Source organism: Phascolarctos cinereus, unplaced genomic scaffold (genome assembly GCF_003287225.1).
Source record: "Phascolarctos cinereus isolate Bilbo 61053 unplaced genomic scaffold, phaCin_HiC Scaffold_5;HRSCAF=322, whole genome shotgun sequence".
NCBI classification, from domain to species: domain Eukaryota; kingdom Metazoa; phylum Chordata; class Mammalia; order Diprotodontia; family Phascolarctidae; genus Phascolarctos; species Phascolarctos cinereus.
This window is the reverse complement of record NW_027555958.1, coordinates 115101933-115129653: the sequence shown is the minus strand read 5'-3', so window position 1 is coordinate 115129653 and position 27721 is coordinate 115101933. Positions and strand designations below refer to the sequence as shown.

Here is a 27721-nt window from a genome sequence, read left to right as displayed (position 1 = left end):
CAGCAAAGGTTAGCCTAAGTGTAAAATGAAATCATCCGGCAAGGAGGGCCCTGAGGGAAAATCAAGCTGTGTAATTAGATTGAAGGCTCCTAGGAAACAAGCCCTGTTGCAGGAAGAGTATTTGCAGAAACTAATTGGGGTATGCTTTTGCATCAGTACTGGTGTACTGCATCACTTACCGCCTCGAAAATAGCTGTAATTGTGGATGATGATTGAGTCATTTCCTAAATTTAGTATCCCAGGCCGAACACGAATTAAATGACTAACCATGCACTTGACTTTGAGATCTGTCTCTTCTGGGGCTCGGATCTCCAGAAAGATTTCTGTCCTTAGGCTGAGTGGGATTTGGGATGGCTTTGCAAAGCTGTATGGAATGGAGGGAGGCAGAGTGCAAGCAGATGCTGGGTAAGCTTCCCCTTCTCTTTTTGGCTCTGCCAACACACCTCCATTTTAACTGGCACCATTCCTGTTGTTTTCCAGCCTGGAGTCTGTTATTGAGACTGCCAATTGTTCTGAATTGTTTCTGTGGCAAATTAGTGAAAAGGAGAAACGGCTATTAGGGGAATAAACTGAGATCGTCACGCTCATTATTGGAGCAACTAAACCCAGGCACAAACTGAGTTCTCTGGAGTTGAAAGGTGAGTTGAGCCCTGACCAATTGCTTTCTTTCAGTTCCTTCCCAGGAGATCACTTAGAACATTCATCTAAACATGGCCCTTATTCTATTTGCAGGAACAGTCTTTCGATTTGCCCCATTCAGTTCTGAGATTTCACTCAGTGTATCAATTTCTGCCAGCCTTCAGGAAAAAGGAAAGGGGGGCTGTGCCTTGTTTATTTTATGTAGTCATAGAAGAGCACAATAAATAAGTATTCATAAAAAACCACAAATGCCAACAGAGAGAGGGCATCAGAAACTGCTGCCACTCACGGGGTACCTCTCATTATTTATGAATCATCAATTTTAGCATATCATCATTACCACCCCAAAACAATAACCTATTCTTAGGTTCACATTAAATCCATTTCTTTCACATATCTGGATTGCTTTTAAATTCTCCACTGACTAATCTCTAGGCCTATTTCAAGTCAGAATCTGAATATTATTTACCATCTGCCTCCAAGGGATGCACTTGCCAAGTCCCTTAATTTGCTATAATTGGCAGGTTTTCAGTGTACATAATTCATATAAAAAAGCGATCCTGAAAAAGAAGATTAATTAAACCATTTCTTCTGGGCCCCCTAAAAGTGCAGTGGTTTCCAAGAGGACGACTTTAAGGCCTTAAGGTCTTCTTTGTGTATATGCTGTCACAGCTGAGCACATTAAAAATGTATGCTGGGTTGGTCCCTGGTGCCTCTATGCTGGTCAGAGGGATGTCATTGGCACCTGGGTAACAGCACATATACTCACTGAATTAAACAGTTCCCATTTGCATTTCTGCCTTTTGTTCCAAGCTTTCCAGACACTAGAAACTCCTAGACTGCAGTATAATTTATGGATACCTCTGCGCAGGCAATTCTATTGCTGATATGATAGGAAAAACTAGGAAGAGGAAAAACAACACCACTACCTCCATCCAGATGTACAAAATTCTAAATGGAACAAGTGAGAGCTCACAAACTGACTGAGAGGAGCAGCACATGTGTCCAGTAAGGAGATAATGTTGTCCTTCAGTTGTTTAAGTCATTTTCAACTTTTTGTGACCCCATTTGGAGTTTTCTTGGCATAGATACTGGAGTGGTTTGCCATTTCCTTCTCCAGCTCATTTTAAAGATAAGGAAAATGAGGTAAACAGGGGTAAGTGACATGTCCAGTGCTGCATAGCTAGTAAGTGTCTGAGGCTGAATTTGAACTCATGAAGATGAGTCTTCCTTACTGCAGGCCCGGTGCTCTATCTATTATACCACCTATCTGCCCCCAAAGAGATGATACATTCTTCCACTTTTCTTTTTCTTCCAGTCTCATGATCCAGAAGGTTGCATTGTATCCACCTTTGTAAGAGTTTCTGGATCCTTATATAGCATCTAAATAATGATGATCCTAGCTACTCTTTCCTTGTTCAGTTACCTCCTGTCAACAGTTGGTAACTGTCATCCTAGATTCTAGTTTAAAAAAAAGAAATGGATCATTTTGGGGGAATTTTCCTCTGGTTTCAGGCATAGAAACTGTCTGTGGTATGTTATCCTTTTTCTTGTGACTTAGTAAGGTTAGATAGTCATGTTTATTTACTGGAGAATCAAAAGGAAAAAGGAGAGGAGTTAGGGAATTTTGATAATATACCCACAGTTTTTATGATTGTAATGATTATAATATGTAGTGTTCAGGATCTATCTCTAGATTAAGGGATTAATGACTCATAACCTGAAGGCGGGACTTCATTTTACCCTTAGCTCACAAGTGAAAAAAAAATATTCCTTATTGGCCCGAGTGCTTCTATTATTTGAATTTAGTCAATAATAGAATATTATGGGTAGACCCACCTGGAAACCTAAATTAATTAAAGAAGCTATGGAGTAAAGACAGGGTGCTAAAGGTCCAGGAAGTTCCTATAAGACCCTAGTCATGAAGTCTCATGATCAAATGGAATAGGAAGAAGAGGTGGGTTTTTTTTTTTTTTGGGTAAAGTTTACTTATTTTTTTTAATCAATGACTACTGGTTAAAGTTCCATTAAAAAGATTCAGCTCATTCTGCATCAGTTTTTTAGATGGCTTTTAGAATAAGGCAAAAATCACAGGAGGAATGGCTTCTGATGGTAACAGTTTTGGCTAGTGGGTTGCAAGTGAAGTGCCTCTATGATAAAACTTGGGATGATAGAAGGGAAGACTCTAAGCCCAGATTCAGAGTGGGCTGAAGAAGCAGATGCTTGAAGACTGAAAAGGGCAATTCCATACTCATTGAGTAAAACTTAGGTAACATAAAGGCTCAGATCAGGAAAACAAATTGAATGGCGAAGGAAATATGGCATATATACCTGGTGTGAGAACAGGAGTAACTATTAGGGTTTCTGTAAATTGTGAACCCAAATATTTTTCATCCTGTTATTATACTATTACTCCCCCTTCAAATTTGTAAAACCATGATGTGGTCTCATACTGAATCATAAAAGTAATCATAATAAATAATATAAGGTTTGATAAGCTGTTATCATGGATCAGGATGAAGGAGACAGTACAGAAAATCTTGTGGTTTTAACCCTGAATCAGAAGATGATTTGGGGAATCTAGTAAAGAATAAGTATTGATAATTTGAAGTTCAAAAGATTCAAGATCTGGAACTTATGATGGAAAAGATAGTAGCATCCCAGGGTTGTCCCTGGATCTGCCTGGCACCAAACTTAGAAACTTGTGAGTAGGAACATGCTTTCAAAAGAACACTGACCAAAGTGAGTAGAAATACATTTATGTTTCTATACATAAAAGGCTATCTCAATGATGTGGGTAGCTTATCCTTATCTTGTAAGATGGGGTAGATTCCAGTACTTATGTCTGTTGAATGGGCCCTATGATCATCATTTCAGAATAAATGTAGTCTTTCAAAGATGTCCAACATTTCCCTTATACAAAGTCCATCTTTTTAACACAAATTTTCCCCATTTTTCATGAAAATTACAATCTCAGAAGACTAAAAAAGCACAGGTGACCCAGATGGCAATGAAAGACTCATGATAAGTGGAAGTAGACTGTTTAGATAATTAGTAATTTGCATACAAGAAGTGGTATAACAGCCATTTACCTTAACAAATGTGACTGGAAAAGAGGGAAAGCAGTTATATAAACAGGATCCGGATGGACACAGCGTGAGTGTTTCACATCATGAAATAGTATTTGTGAAAAATGAAAAGACCTAGAGAAAGGACTTAAATACATTCGGTTGATCCTCTACCAAGGATTTATGGAATGGTATAGACAGGAATTGTACAGAATGGAGAGGTATGAATGTGTTCTAATCAGTATTTATGGAGGGAGTATGCAGATGAGTTCAAAGAGCCATCAATATATTAAAATAAGCCACCAGGACAGGTAAGTCTTATTTTCTGAATGTTGCTCATTTTGGAGAAAATTGACAGTGTGAAGAAAATATTCCCTATCTAAATTGAACTAAATGTCTTCTACTATAGACAGAAGGCACAAAATTTAATTATTTAACAAATAATATTAACAAAGTATGTTGCTTAATCTATCAGAATCTATGTTAATGCAGAAAATCTGGTTAGGTAGAGTTCATATAATTTGTTTTAAAGTAATATAATACATTAAAATGGCATATTATTATTTAAACTGTAGTATTAAATGATAAAATACATAAATAAAAATAAAACATTTAGAAGATCATATGTCCACTAATTTTTATGTCTATTTGTCATCTATTTAAGGCTGCAATGATGAATTTCCTATCAAAATATGATAGAATCTCTACGTCTCACTATGTCTCTATCTGGGAATGCTACAAAAGAGAGTTCTTAGAAAGAATAATAATAATGGGAATTATATTTTTCAGAAACTCTAGTGGAAAATGTATAACATAGAAAGCATATGTGTTAGGACAGAGTTTAAAATATCAAGGATAGGCATGTTTTCTTAGATTTCAAAACATCAAAATTATCAGATTGGATAAATCCACTAATGCATCCTTCTATGATGATGGCCTTATGATATACATGGTAGTAGTTGTACTACATAGCGATTGGCCTCTATGACATCATCCTTAAACTGTCCCAGGATGTACCTTCAGTAGCCCTATCTTTTCTGTTAGGATAGGAATAGAACTAGTGACTGGATGGATGGTTTCATTGCTTTAGGGACTTCCTGGGCAAGGAATTCCCCCCAACAATGCAGTTTGATATTAACTGTTTATGGTCTTTTTTCATATTTACTCTGTGGACTTTAAAAAAAGTGTTATTCTAAAGCAGCACATACTATAGCAGCTTATGAGGAGGAAAAAAAGAAAACTGACCTCAATTGCTTTAACTAGAGGTGAAAGAGCCACATTGCATCCTCATGTCAAGATCCTTTCATCTAAGGGTTTCAAAATTCTTTATAGAAAAACAAGTGTGATCAGACTATTTTGAAAACACAGAAGTATGTACTACATGGATATGGGCATCCAATTGTTGAAAAATGGCTAAGATGCTGGGGAAGAGGCATAAGTGTCTCTCTAATCCTCCAAAGATCTCATTAATTCTCAAAAGCCTAGGGTTGGTTTGCCCAGGACTCAGGGCTGCTAGGCTATTCTATTGCTATGCAATTTTATCTCTTCCCTTAGGGTAGTGGCTTCATAATACATAGATACCTTTTGCTTGTTACAGCCAGGTCTAGGAAATAACTTGGGCTGTGACTGATGCTTTCCTCAGACTACTGGGAATGCGACAACAGTCACTCATTTGCTGTTGGATACACCGAACCTTAGCAGTGCTCTTGTGCAATTGAAACTCAGTAAGTTAGAAGCCAAGCTCATTAATAATTGACTTACATTGGGGATGTCATTTTTGCCAAGGATATTTTATGTATGAATTCGGGTGTGTATTTCATGCCCAATTCATAATGTAAAATTAAAAACTTAAGTGACTGCCTGCAAGCATCTGCCCTAAACCCAGGGAATGACATTGTTGAAAACCAGCTTTCAATATGCACAAGAGTAAGGCAAAATGGATGAAAGGGTGATAAACTCTGCTTCCTTTGAATCCCATTAGGTTTCTCCCCCCTAAAAAGCATTAGGGCACACTTCACTTCCTGACCAAAGTGAGATCATCTCTAATAGAATGATCCTTGCCCCTGTCATTTTTTTTTCCCTCTTGTCCTCTTTTGAGGAAGAATAATTCTGGTCATTAACTTGAACTAGACTGAATAGTCTTTTTAAAAATTTTATACACAGTGAACCTAACCGTCACCTTTACTCTAAGGGGAGGGGCTAACTAGCTGTGTGTCCTGGGGATAAGACATTGTCAGAAGGCCTCTGCTAAGTGACATGAGGCACTACATGTTATTTTGGTTGTATGATACCTTATATTTAATTATACCTTACATTTCTATAGCATTTTACAGTTTATAAAATGCTTTGGCATAAATAAAATAATAAACAATAACAATGATAGAGCTCATATAGTACTTTATAGTTTGTAATGTGTTTTGGCTTACATAATTTTCACAATAACAATAATAATAGGGTATTTACAAAGTGCTTTGGCATACATAGTGCCATTAAAATTAGAAACAAAACAAAACAAAAACAAATAAACATTCAAACTTTAATGTCTTTTGTGATTCCTCTTGCTTATTTAAACCTATAATAAGGTAGCTAAGTGGTCCAATGGATAGAGCACTAACCCTGAGGTCAGGAAGACCTGAGTTCAAATCCAGTCTCAGATATATACTAGCTGTGTGACCCTGGGAAAAGAATTTAATCTGTGTTTGTCTTAATCAGCTGGATGAGGAAATGGCAAACCGCTCCAGTATCTTTGCCAAGAAAATGCCAGGGACAACAGTGGCATGCTATGGTCCATGGGGTCATAAAGAATCAGATATGGCTGAATGGCTAATCAAAAAGTGGCATACATGATAATAATAAAAATAACTGTGATTTTATACAGTATTTTATCACTTACAAAGTACTTTAACATACATAGTAATGATAATGATGATAATTGACAAAGCACTTTTATTTAACACTTTGTAGCTTCCAAAGGCTTTTCTCAGAATCAATCCTGTGAGACATATAATGCAAATATTATCATCCTCATTCCATCTCACTGTAGTAAAAAGACATATGCTTGCCAAAGGTATTCCCCAGTGTCATGTCCTGCACAAAGTCTTCATGGAAAGGTATTCTTTATAGATAATGAGATGCTTCAAATATACCTGTTGCAGTATTTTATTTTGCTAATTTCATTGAGACCTGGGAAACCACTCAATGCAAAAAAAAAAGTTGTACCTAATAATCTACCCAGAAAAACCAAGTGGATGAGAAATGGATATTGCCAGAATATAAAATGCAATTGAAAAGGGAGTTCATTTAATTCATCATTTGGTGCTTTCATTTTGGAAAAATTCTGTAGATTGGCAGTAAGACAGGACTAGAACTGAATAGACAGATGGAAAAGGCCTATATTGCATCTGGCAAATTATACAGGATTTTTACTGATTCTAAGCTGCTCATTGCCACTAACAGACAGATAAATACAAGAGCCTTAAGAGTACTAGCACCATTCCCTGTCCTCAAATCTACTCCAATACCAGTGGTACTGCTTCCAACCCAGTCATCACCCACTGAAGCAACTCCTATGGAGAAGGGGCAAATTATATTAACCCATTAACAACCAATCATCACCCACAGAGCATGCAAGCCAGCTTAACTGAAGCAGCAAGGGTTACACTGAGGGAAAGAAAAGAGGCAGTAGGTTCCAGATAAATCAGATCACTACCACCACCTTGAGCATCATGTCCCTTCAGAACCCTTTGGAGACAGCCCAGGACACCGAGCCCAAGAGCAATGCTTCCAACCTGAGAAGCAACCCCTCTGGAGACACAACTGATCTAGCAGATGCTATGGACATAGATACTGAAGACCTAGAAAAGAAAGTTTTTGCTGTCAAAGTCCTTGACACTGTCAAATGATTCAACATTAGAAACTAATATGAATTTTATCAGTGGAAATGATATGAAAGAAGCATTACCATTTGCTTTGCTGCTGCACCTAAGAACCATGAGACTTTCCATCTGACTTTAGCTGAAACTTTCCATTTGTGTGGCCTCCCCCTACAACGCAAGTTTTCTGAGATCAAGGTCTGTATTACTTTTCTCTTTTTGTTTCCAGCACTTAGAACAGTGCTTCACACATATAGTAAACTTTTAATAATTTTTAAATTCATTCATTCTGTCACTCATTCATTCATTTATCCTTTCATTCAACAAAAGATAAGGCAATTCTTCAGTAGCATCTCTATGTGAATATTTGTGACAGAGGGCGGTGCTAAGTTCTGGTTCCTAGTCTCCTCTTTCCTAAGTTTTCCTCATGCACTGACCCCTGCACAGCCACATCAGTACTAGGGAGGTTATGATGACAAAGCTCAGTCAGATTGGATATCTGAAAGTTATGGTTCTGAACTCTCAGTAATCTCCACACAGGGAATGATAGTATCTGAAAATCACGTTTTTAGAAGGGATGTTGGCAAGCTGGAACATTTGAAAGAGGGCATCCAGGGTTCTGAAGAGTCTTAAATTCATGCCATATAAGGACAGGTGATAGGAAATCTGGATATTTGGATGAGTCTTTTGGGTATTGTCAGATTCCTTTACTAACTGGAAGATTCTCAAGTTGCTGAGTCCCTCTTTTGGGGAGACAGGGTTTAGTGAGGGAATTCCTGAGTCAGAAGACCTAAACTTAGTCTCAATCTTCATCAGCAACTCATGAGATAAAGATGGAAGAGTTCCCTGATATTGGAGCAAAGGATTGAGATACATAACCTTGGTTTAGGTCCTAAATCATAACAGCAAGAGTGGAGAGCATGCTCATAGACTTGGGGTCAGAGGTATGAACTTGTGATTCAATGGAGATTATAAGGATTTTTTTAAGGCTTTACTATGAGTGGGGCCAAATTCTACCAGGGATAACAGGGTAGGGTGTTGGGTCCCAGTAGCTGGTTTCTAGATTGGTTGAACCAGGCTTTTCCTAAGAGGTCCAAGGGTGGCAGGACTCTTCTGTATCCATTTCACTGCCCATCTGTCAAGTGGGTGGAGGCTTTTGCTTATCAAGCCTCCCAAAACAGTATGGTGGGTTGTAGCACATTCTCCACTAGGTGCAGGAGCAGGAAAGCCACAGAGTACATAAAAAGGAAAGTCTGAGGGTCATGCATGTCTTTGAACTTCTAAAATTCACAGCTCAGTAGTGTCAAAGGATCACATATGCATTACATACAATACAGTGAGTTCCAAGATGTCAGAATGATATTAGTGAATAAAAATCACTATAACACATTTTCTGTTTTCCCACTTCTCTTTCTTTGTACATGCCTTCCTATGCTTCATATTACTCTACCCCCTACCCACTTATCTCTGGTTCCTAAAATCTTCTCAACCTCTCTTTAAAAAAAAGGAGGCAACATGGCATTGTATAGAGGGCACCGAATTTGGATTTAGAGTACCTGAGTTTAAATCCTGGCTCTGTGATCTACAATGTGTTTCCTTGGAAAATCTGAGCTCCAGCTTCCTCATTTGTAAAATGAGGAAGTTGTACAATGATCTGTAAAGTCTCTTCAAACTCTAAATCTATGATTCCCTTTTTGAGAACATGTTATCCTCTTTGAAAAAGTTTTCCTTGATTCTCCCATAATGAAGCAATTTCTCCATCACCTTGTTTTATACTCTTTCTATGTGATTTTCATATTCTGTTTTTTACCACTTTTATCTAATTCTATGTTTTATTCCCCCAAATGAGAATTTATGGTCATTGAGGGCAATCACCATGTCTTAATTATCTTTATCTGTATCCTACTACCAATAATATCTATTGCACATAGTAGGCACCTGTTGAATATTTAAATAATAAATGAACTAGGTTTCAGTAGGTTTAAGTAAGTGGGAGGTAGAAAGCAGAAAATACAATTTGAATGTTAGGCCCAGAAAGCTAAAGAGAGGTAAAATCGTCCAAACAAATTCTGTCCATTTTAGAATTCCGCTGAGATGTCATCTTGTAGGTGAAATAGTATTGTGAAAAAAATAATTTGCCTGGCTAAAATTGTGTGCTCAAACTATTTCTGAACCATTTTCATATGGGACTAAAAAGCCTACAAGGAGCCAGTGACCTTCATAGAATTATTTTAATTTTTCCTTTAATTTTTTCTTTTTCTTTTTAATTTATGAAATTTTTATAACAGTAGAATTTTTTAAAAAAAGATGATTTGTACAGGAAACTGCTAATCTATTATGTATAATTTGCTATTTTTTTCTCTTTTTTTCTCTACTGGAGATGAAGGCTACCATTATACATGTGAGAGTGTGTGTGTGTGTGTGTGTGTGTGTGTGTGTGTGTGTGTTTGTGTGTGTAAAATCATTCTATACATTTATCTATTTAACAGTTCTTTTTCTGGATACAAATAGCATATTTCTTCATAGGTCTTTTAGTTAATTTGGGTAATTATAATAGTCAAAATTACAGTCTCTCAAAGTTGTTCTTAAAACAATATTGCTGTTATGATGCATCTTAATCCCCACCTTCTTCGTGATGCCTTTTGTGATCCCTGTCCCTGCTAATTACTAGTACCTTCTTTCTTACCACCCTGTATTTACTGTTTAGTTATGTTGTATTAATTCTATATGTATCTATTGTCTTGAAAGAATGCAAACTCTTTGAGTATAGGGATTGCTTTGTTTCCCTAGCACTGTGTCTGGATTAGAGTAGGCACTTATTGCATACTTGATTGATTATTTTACTGCAATTACAGTTTTGTTTTAGATACCAAACCAAGAGCATAGCTAATATAATCAGCTCAACTCAGCCAACCCTTAATTAGCCCCTCATATGTGCAAAGAATGATTCTAGGCACTGGGAATGGTAAGACAGAATCATTTATAATCCATGAATTACAGTAAGATTACCCTTACTTGTCTGGGGATAACTACAACCTCAGAGCTATCAAAAGATGAAGCATCCTCAAATGAATAACATGGATAGGTAAATCTTTCTACCTTTCTGGGCCTCAGTTTCATTATCTGTATAATGAGGGGAATTGAACTGGAAGACCATTGAGTTACCTTCTACACTTAAGATTTTATGATTCTGTGACTCTAAAAAACAGAACAACTCCTTCCCTCAGAAAAGAAATAGGATAGAAAGAATAGAACTTGGGGTAGGGAAGTTTGGGATCAGAAGCAATTGCTTGGTGTTGGGACTACCATTAATCTTTTTTTTTTCCAAACACCAAACTCATTTTTATGCTTTTTATTATTTTTTAGTTTGTCAATGTAAGAATGAGTACTTTTTACCTCTATCTGTCTGTACTTCAGTAGCCTGCACAAAAGTTATTAATTTCATCCTTAGGTTCTGGAGGAACATTGTTTCTTATCCCTTTTGTGGGGCATCATTAGCTCCAACTGGTATATACTAAAGTGAAATATAGAGGACTAATAAGCTTTCTCATGCCTTCTGGGAACACCTAATATTGGTTTGTGTCTTGAAATTGGGTCTAATCAGATTTCAAGTGTTTGGACTTTCTTTAGGCTCTGATTTTTGTTTTTCAAAGATTGATATTTCTATGCTAAAAATATTAGGGACAATAAAATATGGCAACTTAGGAAAAAAATCCAGCTTAATTAAAAAAAAAATGAAGACTGACCAAATTAAAGGTTCTCTTTTTTAGGGCTTTCATGCTCAAAATTTAAATCTAGCTGAGTGTGATAATTGGGCATGTGAATCAAACTAAAATCTGTATAAATGAGTAATGAACTCAGGTAAAATTTCCATGCATGCAAAACATATATATGTGTATATACATACACGCATATATACATATATGTTATGGGTAATAAGATAAAGAAACTGATGGAGAATTGAATTTAAAGCCTTTATTTAAGGTCTGTTCTTAAGTTTATATCCAGATCGATACATATGGCATGCACAATTTCATAAAATATGACATTGCACATTGCTTCTTAAACAAATCATTCAATATTTTTATAAGTGCAGAATATTTTGGAATGATAAATGTAATTAAATACAACCAATCTGCATGAATAAAAGCCATGTGGAATTCTTTAAGAAATTGCAAGCTTCCTCCAGTGTCTGTGGGTATTAGCACTACAGAACCAGAGAAATTCATTAGTCCCTGCAGATTTTGTTTTTCTTTTTAAAAATCACTTATGGATTTTGCATGCATTAAATTAGAAAAGAGAAAGCTCTGATATGTTTTTCTTTGGGTGGAAGAGAAGGAAAGGACACTGAAAAATAAAAGTAAACAATATTAAAATCAAATATAAGGGTGTCTAAGTTTATACCCAGCTCTTTCCCTAGTTAATGCCAAGATCTACATTGCATGCACAATTGCATGCAAATTGGACTTAATTTACTGCGTGTTTTGCTTCTTCAATTAAATAAAGTGAGAAGATGATTTTGCTTTGGAAGAGTACAAATTCCATGTTTTAGCTCTACATTTCTCCACAAATAGGCTGGTTACCATTATAATTATCTGAAATCATTCATTTAACAAGGATTTGTTGAGCTTGGCACTGTGGGGGATACAAGAGAAGTGATCTAAGCCCTCAACAAATTTATGATCATAAGCCTTAGACCTGATAGGGACTTTAGAGCTCTCCTACTTAACCCCCTCCTTTTATAGATGAGAACACTGAGGTCCAGGGATGCTAAGTGACTTAGCTAATGTGAAACAAGTGGTCAATAATAGATCCAAACTAGGAACCTTGGTTGTTTGATTCCAAATTCAGTGTTCTTTCTCTTTAACCCACTGAAATGTAATTAAGGATATTTAACATATCATATCAAATAGGTAAATGGTAATATAAAACAATTTTTAAATCAAATTGCCATTTCTCTTTCTCTTCTCACTGTTATCATACTCATGATCCTATTTCTGTGCACTCAAGGCTCCTGTCATTGCAATTTCCATGATATCTTTAAAATGAAACTTTCTTAACTCTTCTAATGGAAGATTAGCTTGCCAAAACACTCCTGTGTCCATGTCACCACCCTCCTCAAAAATGTTCTACAGCTCCCTTTTACCTAAAGGATAAAGGCCCAAACTGTTCAGTTTGACTTTCAAGGCAGTTCACAATCTGCCTCCTCCTTATTTGAGGGCAGAGACCATGCCATAACCCTTTGTAGTAACTGACAATGTACTACATTGTAGTACTACTTGTAGGTTCTCAGTAAATAATTGTTAATGATGAAAATTATAATTGAACAAGTATTGTAAAAATTAGAAAACCTGGTTAAGAAGAGACCCTGTGTTCTCAAAATCTGTGACAATAAAATACAAATGCTGATCAGTCATCCCATCTAGAAATATTTGAGTATAGGCCTGGCCATAGCCTGTCATTTCAGGACCAGCCTAGGTAGTATAGTGGGAAAACATTAGATTTGAAACCAGAAGATCTACATTCAAATTTCTTCTCTGCCAGAGACTGTCGGACACAAATTCCCTTGATACTACCAACTATAAGATGTAGGTGGGGGGGAGTAGGGAGGGTGGTATTAGACTTCTTGTTGTTCAGTTGTTCTTTCTTCTCTTCTTCACATCCTGACTTCCTTTAAGTCTCAACTGAAATTGCACCTTCTGCAAAAAGCATTATCTTGTCCTCAGTAATGTTGTGCCTTTCCTCTTAGGTTACCTCCAATTTATCTTCATATATTTTGTTTTTACATAGTTCTTTGCATATTGTCTCTCCCATTAGCTTGCAAGCTCCTTTAGGTCAAGAACAATTTTTTCCCCCTGTTCTTTGTATCCGTAGTATTTGGAATAGAGCCTGGAACGTAGTAAGCTCCTAGTAAATTCATGCTGATTTGACTTGACTTGATATTTTTTACTATAAATAAAAATAGAATGCATAAATTACATACACACACATATCTAAATGGAAAGATAGCTCATTGTTTTTCCTCAGAGATGAAAAGAAAGGAGTTTTCAGAGTTACTTTCATCATGTGACCAAAGGCAGCAGTAACAACAAAAAAAAGCAATTGTATGAAATGCTTGATCATCTCCCCTTTCCATGCTTATGACAACCATAAGCACGAATGCTGTGAGGAAGGTAAATGCAGCTTATGCATGTCTTTCTGAAGGTGAAGAAGTATAGACATGTTATGAACAACATGATTTTTTGAATGAAGTTTATACTTTGAGACTTGAAAACTTCAGTAGGAAAGTAATCCTGATGTTGCATGATAGTGAAAACATTTTAGAAAGTATGGATCAGGTTAAAGAAATGAAGATCTAAGCTTGGCAGATTATTCCAAAACCTCACATCTCTATTTAATGAGCATTTTTTTCTAGAAGAAAAAAAGGTTTTGAACACCCATTCCTATTAAAAACACTAGAAAGCATAGGTAGAAATGGAGTCTTCCTTAAAATAATAAATAGCATATATCTAAAACCTTCAGCAAGCATTATATGTAATGGGGACAGGCTAGAAGCATTTCCAATAAGATCGGGGGTGAAACAAGGATGTCCATTATCACCATGTTATTCATATTTGACTGGAAACGTTAGCTTTAGCAATAGAGAAGAAAAAGAAATTGAAGCATTCGAATAGGCAAAGAAGAAGCAAAGCTATCACTCTTTGCAGATGACATGATGATATACTTAGAGAATCCTAGAGAATCAAAGTAAAAAACTACTTGAAATAATAAACAACTTTAGCAAAGTTGCAGGCTATAAAATAAACCCACATAAATCATCAGCATTTCTATATATTACCAACAAAGCCCAACAGCAAGAGATAGAAAGAGAAATCCCATTTAAACTTACTGTAGACATTATAAAATATTTAGGAGTCTACCTCCCGAAACAAACCCAGGAACTCTATGAACACAATTACAAAACACTTTTCACACAAATAAAATCAGATCTAAATAATTGGAAAAACATCAGTTGCTCATGGGTAGGCCGAGCTAATATAATAAAAATGACAATCCTACCTAAGCTAATTTAATTATTCAGTGCCATACCAATCAAACTACCAAAAATTATTTTATAGAGTTAGAAAAAATAATAACAAGATTCATTTGGAAGAACAAAAGGTCCAGAATATCAAAGGAACTAATGAAAAGAAATGCAGGGGAAGGTGGCCTAGCAATTCCAGATCTTAAATTGTATTATAAAGCAGCAATCATCAAAACTGCTTGGTACTGGCTAAGAAATAGGGAGGTGGATCAGTGGAATAGGTTAAATATGCAAGACACAGTAGTCAATGACTATAGTAATCTATTATTTGATAAACCCAAAGACCCCAGCTTCTGGGATAAGAACCCACTCTTTGAAAAAAACTGCTGGGAAAACTGGAAAAGAGTATGGCAGAAACTAGGCATACACCAAATCTCACACCATATACCAAAATAAAGTCAAAATGGGTTCATGACTTAGATATGAAGGCTGATACCATAAGTAAGCTGGGAGAACAAGGAATAGTTTACCTATCAGATCTATGGAGAACAGAAGAATTCATGACCAAACAGGAGATAGAGAACATTATGAAAAGCAAAATGGATCATTTTGATTACATTAAATTGAAAAGTTTTTGCACAAACAAAGCCAATGCAACTAAGATTAGAAGGAAGGTAGAAAATTGGGAAAGAATTTTTACAACCAGTCTCTCTGATAAAGGCCTCATTTCTAAAATATATGGAGAATTAAGACAAATTTATAAGAACACAAGCCATTTCCCAATTGATAAATGGTCAAAGGATATGAACAGACAATTCTCAGATGAAGAAATTAAAGCCATCTATAGTCATGTGAAAAAATGCTATAAATTGTTATTGATTAGAGAAATGCAAATCAAAACAACTCTGAGGTAAACACAACACACCTATCAGATTGGCCAACATGACAAAACAGGAAAATGATAAATGTTGAAGAAGATGTGGGAAAATTGGAACACTAATACATTGTTGGTGGAGTTGTGAAATGATCCAACCATTTTGGAGAACAATTTGGAACTATGCCCAAAGGGCTATAAAAATGTGTATACCCTTTGACCCAGCAATAGCACTTCTAGGTCTATATCCCAAAGAGATCATACAAATGGAAAAAGGACCCACGTATACAAAACTATTCATAGCAGCTCTTTTTGTGGTGGCAAAGAATTGGAAATTGAGAGGATGCCCATCAATTAGGGAATGGCTGAGCAAGTTGTGGTATATGAATGTAATGGAATATTATTATGCTATAAGAAATGATGAACAGACTGACTTCAGAAAAAAACTGGAAAGACTTCTATGGTCTGATGCTGAGTGAAGTGAGCAGAACCAAGAGGACTTTGTACACAATAACAGCCACGTTATGCAATGACTAAGATTGTTAAACTGAATGTTTCTCAGCATTATGAGGATCTAAGACATTTCCAGAGGCCTCGGGATGGATAATACTGTTCACATTCAAAGAAAGAACTATGGAAGTCCAATCGCTATCACTTATTTTTACCTTATGTTGAGTTTTGTTTCATCTTTCCGATTGTTCCTCATATTGGTTTTAATTTTTACTTACAACTTCACTAATGTGAAAATATGTTTAATGGGTATGTAAATGTAAAGCCTATATCAGATTGTGTGCCATCTTGGGGAGGGTGGGGGGAGGAAAAGGGAGAAAAATTTTCAACTCAAAAGCATATGGAAAAAAATAAAAATAATTAAAAATAATTAAAAATAAACTTAAAAAAAAGAAAAAAAGGTTTTGGAAATGAGAATCACCAAAGTCAAAATAAATACATCTTTTTATATGGTTAAGAGACAGAAAATAATTTGTTTGTAACATGGGGTCTCACTTCCAAATCTACTTGTCTATGTACAGTGAAACCATCACATAAGTAGAGTGGAGTTCAAATTAGCAGAAAAAAGTAAGTTTAAGAAGATACTTCATTTCAAGAGTTCAAAACTCCCTAGTTAAATATAATTTTTGCCTCTGGTAAATGGCAGTAGATAAAAGTAAAGACACTGTGTCTTATTGAGACTATTTGTTAGAGAAATTCAACCAATATGATTGTAATAACTAACATTTATATAACACTTCATGGTTTGCGAAGAACTTTATATCTACATTTGTGTATATATCATCTCATATGCATCTCAAAACAACCCAGTGAGGTGGGTCCTGTTATTATGTTCACTATCTTCCAAGGTCAACCGACTAATAGCTACTCAAGACAAGATTTGAACTCAAGCCTTCTGATCTCTCTCTCTACCCACTATATGATCTAGTTCTTCATTATATAACAGTCATCACAGTGAGGAGGCCAAAAGAGAACAGAAATTACATCAGCCAGAAAAAAGCCTGATCTCCTAGATAAGTATAGAGATATGGCAAAGGTACTTTACAAAACATTATACAGGAGGGTGAGTGCATATATGCCAGTAATGTCTTACAAAGCAGCAAAAAGTAGTGGAGAAGAAAATGAGATGGTGGGAATATTGGCATGAGGCCCACTAAAGCTAAATAACTACAAAAATTTTTATAGATTAAAGGAAAGACAACAAGTAGACACAAAATGAAGCAGTTTTTTTTTTCTCATCTTTAATGGCAATGAAACCACCACAGTAGGAATATAAAATGTCAGTACTTGACATGTCTTAAAATCATGCACCCACAGATCAATTGGTTATTCTGGATCAGAGAAAATAGGGAAAAGCATGATTTTTGTTGTTTAGGATATCATGAATTGTAATGGGGAAAATTCCTGCTTGGCCCCAGAAGGCAAAGCTAGGAGGAATGGGTGAAGGGTGCAAAAAATAATATTTTGGAATAAATATAAGAAAGGACATCTTAACAATTATTGTTGTTATAAATTCAATGGCTTGTCTAAGTCTTCTCTGAGATATAAACCTAGAGAATAATCCTGCTTTAAGTTGGACTAGATGACCTTAAAGGCATTCTATGATTGTGGTTAATTCTAATTCAACTTGAACATCAGTTGAAGTAATAGTAATAGGAAAAGTAATTGGTAAACATAGTAATTGTAAAAACTAGTAATAATAGTAATAGTTTTAGCATCAGTTGATGTAATGAAGTATGAAAAGTATAAAAGGGGGATCTGAAATCATACTGTAAAAATAGTATAAAAATTGTTGTGAAAAAATCAAGGCAGCAGGGACTAGTCACTCGTATTAAGCTTGCAGTTAATGGAAAGTTATAGGACAGTAGTTGGTGAGAAGAACAAGATCAAGATTTTTTTCCCCTTTAAAGAAAAAAAGAGTTTTACCTATTTGAGGAAAGAGAGAGAGAGAGAGAGAGAGAGAGAGAGAGAGAGAGAGAGAGAGAGAGAGAGAGAGAAAAGGGGGGAAGGGGGAGAAGTCAGTGGAAGCCCAGAGACTGCATGAAGATTAATGAAAAGAGGCTAAACATAGAAGAAGGGTCTCAGAAAATGAGAAAGGATGTGTTTATACATACAAGTTGTATTTGCGTACATATGTATGTATATGCATATTGAGCATATATGTGTGTAAATACACACAAATGTGTATATATTGTCCGTCTGTCTGTTTCTCAGCTCAAAGTGAAAGAATTAGCTTTCTAAAAGAACATCCTCTACTATATTCTGAACAGAATGTTGGGAAGTACCTTACAGTTTACCTAATCAAACTCCATCATTTTGTATGTACAGTATCATATTTTTGACTATACCATGTTTATCTAAGATAAGATAAAAAATAAAAGCATAAATAAATATATATTCATTCATTCATTTATTTACTCATTTATTTGACTTATATCTGCCATGTACTTTTATTGGTATTGGGAAATATTTATATAGAAACCTCCTGTACCAATGCAAATAGATGAGTCCTGTGTAATTTATAATCTTAGAAATTACCTGGAACACTGAAAGTTTAGATGACTTGTCCAGGGTCAAATAGCTAGTATGTGACAAATACAGGACTGCAACCAGAGGCTGGAAGACCATGCATTGGTGAGTTGTATGTGATTTGTTTCATCTTTTGGTAGGCCATGGTGATCCCTTCAAATTCTCAAATTCTGTAATTAGATAAATGGAGGTCTTTCTGACTCCAAAACCACAATTCTATTCACTATTCCACACAGCCTTTCAAAAACAAGGATTAATTAAGGCTAAATTTAGGACAAATGAGTGATCTAATGTTAGATGATTGTGATCATCTCAGGAGAGTATGAAGGTTCAAGTTGTGACATATAACAAAGAATCTAGATTTATTCTAATCACCTAAAACCCCAGATACTCATATAACATTGAGTTTTACATTGAGAGTAATATTTCTTTGAAATGGGGGCTAAAAGTAGAATCTACCTCAAAGGGTATTTGCAAGGATCAAATGAGATAACATATGCAAACCTTAAAGAACTGTTTGAATATTATTGTTATTGTTATTTCTCCTCTTCCATGGTTATTCATATTTATTACTTCAATATCAGTGAGCTGTGTACTTGTCATATCTATGCATAAATGAAGAGTGTATGACCAAACAAGAGATAGAGAGGATAAGAGGAAGTAAAATGGATAATTTCAATTATATGAAATTAAAAGCTTTTGCATGAGCAAAACTAATGCAGCCAAAATTTGAAGGAAAACAGGAAAATGGGAGGAAATGTTTACAGCAAGTTTCTCTGATAAAGGCCTTATTTCTCAAATATATAGGGAACAGAGCCAAATTTATAAAAATAAGAGACATTCTCTAGTTGATAAATGGTCCAAGTATATGAACTGGCAATTTTTGGAAGAAGCTATCAATAGTCACATGAAAAAAAGCTGTAAATCATTACTGGTTAGAGAAATGCAAATTAAAACAAATCTGAGATACTACCTCACACCTGTTAGATTGACTAATGTGACAGAAAAGGAAAATAAATGTTAGAGGGGATGTGGAAAAATTTGGGACACTAATGCATTGTTGGTAGATTTGCTAACTGATACAACCGTTCTGGAGAACAATTTAGAACTATGCCCAAAGGGCTATGAAACTGTGTGTAACCTTTGATTTAGCAATATCACTACTAGGTCTCTTTCCTAAAGAGATCAACAGAAAGAGAAAAGGATGCATACATACTAAAATATTTATAGCAGCTACTTTTTTTGTGACAAAGAATTGGAATTGATGGGATGTAGTCCACTGGGGAATGGCTGAGCAACCTATGGTATATGAATGTGATAGACTATTATAGTGCTATGAAGAATGATGAGCAGGATGGTTTCAGAAAAACCTGGGAAGACTTATGTGAATTAATTCAATGTGTAGTGAACAGAACCAGGAGAACATTGTACATAGTTACAGCAATATGGTACAGATTATCAACTGTGAAGGACTTAGCTACTTGGTTCAAGAAAATAATTCAAGACAATTCCAAAAGACAATGGAAAATGCTATTCACCTCCAGAGAGAAAACTGATGAACTTTAAATGCAGATTGAAGTATACCTTTTTTTAAATTTTCTTTCTTTTTCTTTTTTTGGTCTGTTTTCTTTTTCAACACGGCTAATATGGAAATATGTTTCGCATATATATACACATATATAATTGATATCAAATTTTTTGCCTCCTCAAAGAGGTAGGAAGGTACGAGAGAGAATTTAAACTCAAAAAAATATTAAAAATATTATTTTTATATGTAATTGGAAAATCTTTAATGGAATAAATTAAAAATATATTGGGAAAATATGAGTGAATTTTGGTTGAGAAGAAATCAATGCAATGCTCCATGTCTTTTTTTTTTAAGTGAATCAGTGCACACACACACACACACACACATATGTATATATACATATATATATGTATATATATATATGTATATATATACACCCATATTTTAGTGAAAATACCACTGTACTACCCTCTCCCCCCTGCCCCAGATACTTGGAATACCACTGAGATTTCCTCATGATTTCATATTATATTCTTTCACAGCAACTGCTGAATTTGAAAGCACATATTCTAACAAGTAAGAACTCTGTAGCTTTAGAGGAGGAATTTGCTAGCATTCCACAAGGAGGAGGAATGAGGGAGAGGGAGGGAAGGAGAGACAGAAGAAACAAATGCTAATGGGCCAAACCACAACCATTTTTAGTATTTGTCTTCTAGAACACTTGTTTATAGAAAGCCTGGAGAAAGAGGATATTTGAAAAATAGAACCATGGAAACTGAGTTGGAAGGTCATCTTGTCAACTCTCCAAATTCCCTATATTTAGACAGAAAATTAAACAGATATATAAATATATATATATATATATATATATATATATATATATATATGTGTGTGTGTGTGTGTGTGTGTGTGTATGCATGCATACACACATATAAACATATGCATACATGTGCATATGCATGCATGCATTGTCCAGAGTAATGATAATCATGTACTGGAAATAATAACAAAACCTTTCCATTGTGTTTTACATTATATTATCTTATTCAAGCTTCATAATAATTCTGTAGTAGGAGATTTACTACTTTATTTAAAAAAAATTTTCTTTATGTGAAAATTGTGGCCTGTGGAGGTGAAACTGCTTACAAACCACATAGCTATTAAATGGCAGATCCTAGATTCAAAATCAGGTTTTTTGGGAGAGGGGGGATTTATACCATGCCTACTATGTGTCAGGTACTGTGCTATGTACTTTACAAATATTTTCTCATTTTCTTATACATAGCTTCAACATTCAGCAGTATTTTTCCTCTCTTTCATGTTGACTCAATGTATCTGCTGTCTCTTTAAGTTACTATGCTTGATTGAGCTCATTGCCAACTTCAAAATATATGCTATTATTTGCAATGGTTGCTAGGATTTCTAGTGATTAGAGATGTGATAAGATCCCTTCTCAAAAGTGAATTATATTTTTATAAAAGCATAAAAGTTCTGTCATTATCAACTATCAAATCCTGAAATGATCTGGATTAAAGTGAATCTTCAATAAAATACCCTTTAGGCAGTCTCAGGGCCTTCCTTTTGGGATTCTGGATTATTAATGGCAAAGAAGCTCTACTAGCCACATTTTAGCCTTTATTTCACCCAGTTCAGAGATAGGCTATTACTTTTGTTCAGTTGGAGGGAAAAGGACCTCGGCCAATAGTGATGTTATTATAATGCTGTTACTAGTGTGAAGATCCCCCATCTGGCAATAAAGGTTGTATCAGCCCAAACAAGATACTGTTTTTTCAAATTAGAGGATTGGATGCAGTGGTTCAGCTACAGGTCATAGTTAATCCACTTGAGCTGTATTATGTCTTTGGAAAGGCTATTAAATGGTTAATTCATTCAGTCAACATTTGTTGTTTGTCTGCTATGTGGAAGACATTATGTTGGGCACTAGGAGAGATATAAATATAAATAAACCCTGCCCTCAAGGAGTTTATGGTCTAACATTTATGCATGGTCCATGACTTTAATCAAGGAAATCACTGTTTTGTTTTGTTTTGTTTTGTTTTCTTAATGGGATGGGGTTGGTAATAGACTCATAGAATTTTTAAATGAGAGGGACTTTGTACGCCTAAGGAGCTGAGACCCGAAGAGAGAAATGAATGACTGATGTAACATAGGTTCTGTTTCTGGGAGAACAGATTATCCTCACATCATTTAGAAAGTTTAGTAGTCCTCAGAGACCAGATGTCAGATTTTAGAGTTATTATAAATAAAGCTCTTTGGTGAAAGTGAAGGTATAATACCTTGCATAGAACTAGTGCTTATTAAATGTGTTGAATTGAATTGAAACACTAAGAAGGAGTTGGGAGAAATGTAGTAAGGAAATGTTCTGTCAGTTGTTGGGACTAAAAGAAGAGTTATAAATTTGTGATCAATAAAATAACTTTAGCTTCTCAGCTCATGGACAAGTTTTAGCAATGTATAGGAATAAGTTGACAGGATAGTTATTACTATTAGGTATGGAAAGGATTGGCGGTACAGTTATAACCCTAAGCTAAATACACAGATTAGACCTTAGGATTTAGAACTGGAAAACACTTAGGGATCTCTTGGTTCAATACATACACTTATTTTAAAGGTGAGGAAACTGAGGCCCACATGGTTAAATGACCTGCCTCAGGTAGACACAAGAAGTGATTAGATAAGAGTGCTGGTCCTAGAGTCAGAAGGATCTGAATTCAAATTTTACCTCAGACACTTACTAGCTATGTGACACTAAGCAAGTCATTTAATGTTTAACTGTGTCAGTTTCCCCAGATGATGATAATAGCATCTATCTCCTAGGACTGTTGTTAAGATCAAATAAGATAATAATTGTAAAGTGCTTAGCACAGTGTCTGGCAGGTAGTAAGCACTACATAAATAGTAATATTGTTATTATAATACATATTAAATATAAATATAATAATAATGTTATAATTATATATGTGTATATATGTGTGTGTATATATACATACACTGTAAGTATGATATGAAATATCTAAATGTTATTTTTAGGGCAGCTAGATAGTGCAGCAAAAGAGTGTTGGGCCTGGAGTCAGAAAGACAGCTGCTTGAGTGAAATGTAGCCTCAGACACTTACCAGCTGTGTGATCCTTGGCAAATCACTTGAGCTTGTTTGTCTCAGTTTCCTCACTTACAAAATGATATGGAGGAGGAAATAGCAAACCTCTATAGTATTGTTGCCAAGAAAACCTCCTAAATGGGTCAGAAAGTCATACATGACTGAAATGGCTGAATATCAACAACATTGGCATCACCATCAGCATCACCACCACCAGCACCATTACCACCACCACCACCATCATCACCATCATCACCACCACCATCATCATCATCATCATCATCATCATCATCATCATCATCATCATCATCCCAGGTCCTCACAATTTAATCTCAAGTTCTCTGACTCCAGACTTGGTGCTCCTTCCACTATACTACACTGCCTATGGTTGTATTAATTATTTCTAATTTCCCCTTCTCTGATCTGCTGCTAATAACTTTGGCCCTGAGTTTCTCAACCATGTGATTGGAATGAATTGTTGCTATATAAGATTGTGCCACCACAATAACTTATTGTGATGACCATGAGAGCTCTTCCAGTTTATAAACTAAGATCCAGGGGAAACTTAAAATTTCAGACTGATTTGTCACTTTTGCATACATGATGAGCTGATGGAATCTATAATAACAGGTAGGACCAATGAACATACAAATACATGTACACTATTGAGGAAAAGTCAATAGAGGATTTCTTGTTTGTTTGGAGGAAGGATTTGATGTCTTCATAATTTATGAGGTTGATATCTTATGAGGTGATAAATAAGTTTGGGATTATTTCTAAATTTTAAGTGAATGGAAGGAAACCATGCCTACACATCCATTTGGTGTAACAGAGACAGTACTGGTTTAGAAAGAACATTGATCTGATCCAGGATGGTAACCTCAGTTTTATGTGATAATAAAATGTTAGAGTTGGAAGGGATCTCAGAGGCCATCTAGTACAATTCCATAACACAGCAGGAATTCCTTCTATAATGTACTTGACAAAGTTATTGTTCAGGCTTTTCTCAAGCCCCCTAAATGAGGATGTAAACCTCATAGGACATCTCATTCCTCTTTTGGATATCTCTAATTAGAGAGTTCCCCCCCCCCATATCAGCCCTAAATCCATCTATCTATAACATTCACCCATTACTCTTATTTCTTCCCTCTCTCACTGAGAGTTCTTCAAATTCTGAAGACAGCTATTATATGTCTTAGCCTTCTTCAAGTGAACCATTTACAATTCCTTCAGACAGTTCTCATATGACAAGTTTGGTTTGAAAGAACTGGGGTTGTGCTTCAATTCTGACTTCTTTTGTCTCTGAGCACTCAGATTATCCTTATAAGCATTTACACATAAAGGAAAGTTTATTTAAATGTAACTGATGTGATAATTTTAGTTCCCCAGGAAAGAGTGGATATACGAACAATTAAAGCCTTTCAATTCTTCCATCAGAGATATTTTTTATATATATTCAAAAAGCATATCAGGTTAGAATAGGGGTTTTCTAGTCACCAGTTTTCAGTAAGTATGTTTGAAGTTGTGATTGCAAAGTTTATTACAATGAAGCTGGAAAGCACTCTTCTAATAGAGCACGTGGTATTTCCAAAAGGGAAGGAAAAGAAAAGTCCTTTCCAGTACGCCATCAAACAATTCACTTCATCAGAGAACAACTTCCCAGAGAGCAAAAGGCCATGAGCCAACACTGAAGAAAAAGGCAGTAAGCCTGACTGCCTGCTGGTCAGATTATGCTCGTCTTTTCAAAATGAAGGAAATTTATCCCTTTTACAATTCCCTTAGACAGAAACAGCCAAGCCAAGTTGGCTCTGTAGCCAGCTCTTGTTTGTAAAATGTAATTCTGTGGTAATGAGCTGGTGACAACTTGAGGAAAAGAGTCTAAACATCCTGAAAACAATTCCAAACATGACTGAAGACAAGAAGGAAACTTCTAATAACCACCTCAGGGGAAACAAGAGTATAACAGATACAGTCATTTACCTATGTGCGTGGTTGGTGGGTAGCAGGAGGACTTTCTATTCTCCCTTATACTTTCAGGAAAGCACACTCCTTTAGCCCTTCCCAATATCCTGTGAACAAAAATCTATCTAACTTCCTCTCATTTTCTCCTACATTTGTTGGATAAAAATGATGATTGTCTTCTTTCTTACAACACATGATATTTTTCAAAGAGCCATACACCCTTTTGTCAACTGACCAATGCAATTACATTTTTGGTTCTGTAGCATTGAAAAGCAGAACACATATTACCAGAAGGAAGAGGGAGGTAGATCACGCAGAGGGAGAAAGGGATAACAGATAGACTATCTAGTGCTGTACTTGTTCTCACAAAATGTCTTTTTCAAAAAGACCTAGTGGAAAGTCTCTTTCCAGTGCATGTATGCTTAATCCCTTTCATATCATGGACCCTTTTGGCAGTCTGATACCTTCCATAATAATGTTTTTAAATACATAAGATAACATATATAAGATTACAAAAGAAAGAATTTATATTAAAATATATCAAGATTTTTAAAAAGGTTCATAGAGCTATTATGGTATTTACATATACACATACACACACTATATACACACACACACACATATATGTATATACATATATATATATATATATATATATATATATATATATATATATATATACAAACACATAGATTAGATTAGATAGATAGATATGTAGTAGACAAAGATACTACTGAATGAAAAGGAATGTATAAAATATGATCTGTAATGGGAAAGATTATACCTACATTGATCCAGATAAACCACATTAGGTCCTGCCGGTACAGTAAACAAAGTAGTAGAGGTAGAAGAGTTCAAGTTTGGACTTATACATGAACTATATAACTCTTGGTAAGTCACTTGACTTCTGTTTGCCTCAGTCTCTTCAACAACAAAATGGGAATAATAACAGTTTCTACCTCACAGGATTGTTGTGAGGACAAACTGAGATATTATTTGTAAAGTCCTCAGCACAGTACCTGGCACATGGTTGTTTGTCCTTTGTTTTTTAAGAGGACCACTGACATTAGAGGGTGATGTTTTGACTCATGTGTGAATTGGATTTAAGTGGGGAAAAGTTGTACAAAGTCATAAACCTCATTCCTTAAGGGTTTTCTAAGTGCAGAGGCAATACAGAAGTCAGGACGAGTGGTGATGGCCCGGAGTACAGTGGATGACCTTGGAGTCTTTGATATCTGACCAAGCACTAAGCTCTCCACAGAAATTACTTCAGCTCCCTTAATGGCCGTGAGAACAATTTGTTCTTATCTGTCCATTCCACCAAGGAAGTCTTCATATGTTTGGTATAGATACCCTCCCTAATTCACTGGTCAGTTGCCTCAACCTGGTTTAGCCTAACTGCCAAGATGGTTTCCCTAGGTGTGACCACTGTGAATGCTACGGTTTCTTGGAGCCACAGGTGAGAGTTGAGTGCTAGTTGGACATCAAAAGTAGACGATGAGCCCTGAGAAGGGCTCAGCGAGAACTCTCACCAAAGATATTAATCCTCTTTGAAAACCTATACATCCTCTGGCACACAGTAGGCACTATATAAATGCTAATTCTCTTCCCCTTATTCCCACTTAATCTTTTGCCTCAGTTTCCTCATCTGTCAAATGGAGATAACATATTATCCTAGGGTTCTCATGAAGATAAAATGAAATAATATTTATGAAGTGCTTTACAAACTTAAATGCACTATAAAAATGCTAGCTATTATTGTTATTATTATCACCAATATAGCAATATATCAAAGTATGTCATTTGGAAAATATTTAGCTTAATATGTCTGGAGGGAAGGAGAGCAATGTAGATATAAATCCATAGTTTATGATACATGGCACAAAGTTAACCTATAAAAGAAAGCAGAATTGTTCAGTTACTATTTTGATAGCTAATATTTATGTAGAAACTATTAGGCACTATGCTAAGAACTTTACAAGTATTATTTTATTTGATCTTCACAAGAATCCTGGGAAGTAGGTGCTATTATTATCCCCATAGGAAACTGTGACAGACGTGTTAAATGACTTGCCCAAGCTCACATAGCTAGTAAGAGTTGGTAGATGAATTTGAACTCAGATCTTCTCCAGACCCAGCTGCCCCCAAATCTTACTCTCATGCCTTGCTAAGTTTGGAGGGGCTCACGATCAAGTTGGCAATAGGATAATCATTTTTGGTCATAGTAAATTTGAAGACTTTACATGGAGTTATAAGGGGATTGTGATCTTCATCAACTTCAGGAGTATTTATGTTGATAAAATCAAAAACTTCAAAGCACTGTAATGCAAACAGAAAGAGAAGTGATGTAGATATTTTTAGGAACTAGCATAGGTTCACTAAGAACAAGTCATACCAAGTTAGCCTTATCCTATTCCTTTCTTCCTTCCTTTTTCCTTCCTTCCTTCCTTCCTTTTTTTTTGATAGATAATATCATTTCACATTTCTATTTGCCTCTCAGGTTTCCAAAGTACTTTTTTCTCAATAATGATATGAGATAAGAGCTCTTTCCAGTTGCTCAAATGCATTTATCTTTCTAGATTTTGCTTGGCTCTTGT

General features: G+C 35.5%; 1 long non-coding RNA gene across 1 annotated transcript in view; it reads left to right on the top strand.

Annotated features, from left to right (window-relative positions):
- Positions 1-279: 279 nt before the first annotated feature.
- The window catches only part of LOC110199049 (uncharacterized), a 69905-nt gene continuing 42463 nt past the window's right edge, over positions 280-27721 (top strand). The window contains exons 1-2 of the long non-coding RNA XR_002321913.1: positions 280-405; positions 481-638. This is a non-coding gene — a long non-coding RNA (uncharacterized LOC110199049). The remainder of the gene's footprint in view (positions 406-480; positions 639-27721) is intronic.